Source organism: Crotalus tigris, unplaced genomic scaffold (genome assembly GCF_016545835.1).
Source record: "Crotalus tigris isolate CLP2741 ecotype Arizona unplaced genomic scaffold, ASM1654583v1 scf7180000024397.1630199, whole genome shotgun sequence".
In the NCBI taxonomy this organism is placed as follows: domain Eukaryota; kingdom Metazoa; phylum Chordata; class Lepidosauria; order Squamata; family Viperidae; genus Crotalus; species Crotalus tigris.
Genome location: NW_024100565.1, coordinates 1,320,823 through 1,324,182, shown reverse-complemented (window position 1 = coordinate 1,324,182; position 3,360 = coordinate 1,320,823).

Below are 3,360 nucleotides of genomic sequence, written 5' to 3'. Positions count from 1 at the left end.
GAGTAAGCAACATTATAATAGTGCAGACAAAATAAATTCTTGATTTGAAATAGCCCTGATTTGATGTAGCTCTTCTCAACCTGGCAATCTTTACTTCTAATTAATCTGTAGGGAACTAAAGTCCTAAAATTAAGAACATAAGATAATTATTTCAACTAATCTTCTCCCAGTTGGTATCTTTCAGATGTGCTGGACTTCAGCTTCCATAATTCCCAAGCAGACATAACAAATAGTTTGGGAATCAGGGTAATTAATCCAATATGTTAGGAAGATACCAGCTTGAGAAAAGCTCTTAAGGTGTAAGTCACCGTACTCAAAAGATTTTTTTTCCTCCCATTTTATGATTTATTTGCTACAGTTGTTAAGTGGATAACTGCAGTTGTATAATAGCATAGTTCTTAAGTGAATCTGGCTTCCCGATTGACTTTGCTTGTCAGAAGGTTGCAAAAGGTGATCACATGACCCCGGGACACTGCAATCGTCATAAATACATGCCAGTTGACAAGCGTCCAAATTCTGATCATGTCACTGTGGGGATACTGCAATGGTCATGTGAAAAACATTGAAAAGTCCCTTTTTTCAGTGCTGTTGTAACTTTGAACTGTCACTAAACAGATGGTTGTAAGCTGAGGACTACTTGTACTCTCCTGTCAAGCTGACAACTGAACATCTAATCCAACTTCTTCAAATTTCATTGTGTTTCTGTGCTTCCAAATCTATTCACCAACAGAAAATTGCTAGCATTTCTTCTCTCCTAGACACCATGTGCTCTGCATTTATTTCCCAGGGACAGCTTGAGTAGAAACAGAAATGAATGTGGATAAAAACATAAATACATGCATTCAAACTTTCCAGCCCTTCTCATTCAGTACTGCAGTTAGCCATGTTGCTTTCCAGACTCCTAAACCTAGTATACTGACAATCCAGCATATGGGCTTCTTTCCTTAACAGGGCCAGAGTATTTCTAGTGGTGCAAATCAAGAAATCATTGCAACCACGGCAAAAAGCAAGGGTAAGAAGCAGAAGCTGCATGTGAAGACTTTTTGATGTTGCATGTGATGACTTAGATGTCATTACTTTATCCACTTGTACAGAATCTCTGGTACAAGGATATGTTGAACGTGTTTGGCACTTTCAAAATATCAATCTGGGAAAATATAGCATGCATCAATGCCCACATGCATTGGTTTGGTCTGGAAATCCAAACCTGGTCCCTTATTTGAAACTAAAAAAGGTACATGATAGAAAAAATGAACTGGAGCAATCATCTGTGGGAGAAGGTGGATTTTTATCTTCACCTGATCAAAAAAAAAAAAAAGTGCATCCATAAGGATTGCAAACCAAACTGGAAACAGCACACAGCTATGGCTTCATTCTGCTGTCACCCCTTTCCTGCACTTTTTTGGGGGGAAAACTTGAAGAAAGGATACTAGTTAATCCCCACAGCAAGATTTGGATTATGACTGAGTTTAAAATACATTGCCTCTCTTTTAATCATATCCTGGGACCATTTCTTGATTTGTATAAGCTAAGAATAAAACTGTATGGTTTTGCATATTGTGCAAACTTACCTCTGGTTTTTAAAAACAGTTAAAGCAAATCATGGCCTTTTGTGAATCTAGATGTGCCTATAATGAAAATAGTGAAAGTCAAGGGAGAGCAGAGGAATAGAATGTTAATTTTTTAGAAAAGTTATGGTTTGTTGACTGAGATTTTGAACAGAACCATTCCACCATGAAACAACTTGAATACAGATTGAGTACAGATTGTTCAATAAACTAAAAATTAGGGGCAAAATCCAGTGGTGAAAAACTTGAAGGTGGAGAGAAGAGTAGAAAAAGAAAATGGAATGGTTCAAGTGATGAATTCTGTATAAACATGCAGGCTGAAAATAAAAAAACAACAGGTGGGAATACAAGGCAGTCAACTAAAGTACTGTACTTGCTTTGCTTAATGGGAAAGATAATATTTTGTCTGCCAAATATCCATAGTTTAGTCCTTGAAATTTCTAACAAGTGAAGGCAAATACACGTGTCCCAGGATTCAATTTGGATTGGTCACCAAGATCAGAAGTTTAGTCTTCTGAGATTTTGGACTTATGCTGGAGCCCATCCACAGGGAACTTCTAACAGAATGTGCACTTTGGGCTATTCTATGCATAGTATCTATATTTATATTCATACAATGCAAATCTGTTTATTTGCTGATCTTTTTGGTATTGTTCCAATTTTAATAACTGCTGCTGAAGCAAAAACAATCTATATGTTTTAAAAAGTAGTGTAGTTTGTGGATTGCTTACATGATTAATGATTTCCATTTTGATTTTCAGAAGTGAATGTCATTAATGTTTTCATGCCAAACATGGTTAGCTCTCCTTTAAAAAAAAGAAACCAAACCAAAACCTACCACACATCCCAAACTATTAAGATTATCCCAAACAGAACTGATGCTCAGCACAGCAGCCAAGAAAATGTTAACCATCCAAGGGTTATACCAGGAATAGGAAAATGAAACAAATTTTCCTAAATATGTATGCATCCGTGAGAACCAGAACACAAGATAAAACACGTGATGCAATGCCAGGTCTGCATTGTGCGGGAAAACTAGTCACATTGAGACTACTACAAAACAAATCCAAAAAAGAAAGAAAGCAACACAACGAAGACAACTAGATCCTTTTGAATTCATACGCTCTATCGATCATGAAAGCCACTTATTTATCCGTATCGGTTATCCATGTATTATTTAAGCCATCATTTGGGTGTCACTTTTTTCCCCTGTATGAATGAATACCCTACATCCAGATTTCATTAAAAAAAAGGTAGTTTGGAACAAAAGCTTAACGAGCCACGGTTTCATTCATTTTTAAATGTCTGATTGAGCAACTCCATCGGCTTTGGCTGAAAAGCTCATTGCCTCCCACGCAGCATTGCAACCTATTTCACCAGCCGCTTCTAAGCAGCACGCGCTCGTCATTTCCGGAAGTCTCTCTCTAGCTTAGCGCAACCTCAGAGGTCTCTCCCCAAAGGCTTCGGCGCAAACGCGCAGTCATCTCCCCGCCCTTCCGGTTAATGCATCCATCAATCAACCTCCACTTTCTGACCTTGAAGCTTGGGGACTTGCCGCCAACGGCCAGTGAAGCTGGTCTCGAAAAAGCCTGATGTGGGATAAGCGTTATTTGGGTTAAAGTTAGGGGTTAGTGGGCAAGAGAGAAAAAAAAGACACACCTCCCTAAAATCTCAGGTCCCGGTTCATGAGAAATCTACTTTTCCGGGTTTTCGCTGACGGTCTGTTTTAATTGGGCGACTGGTTGGACAGCTATAGCTCAGAGAGGGCCTCCGGTCACGCCTCTTTCTCCTA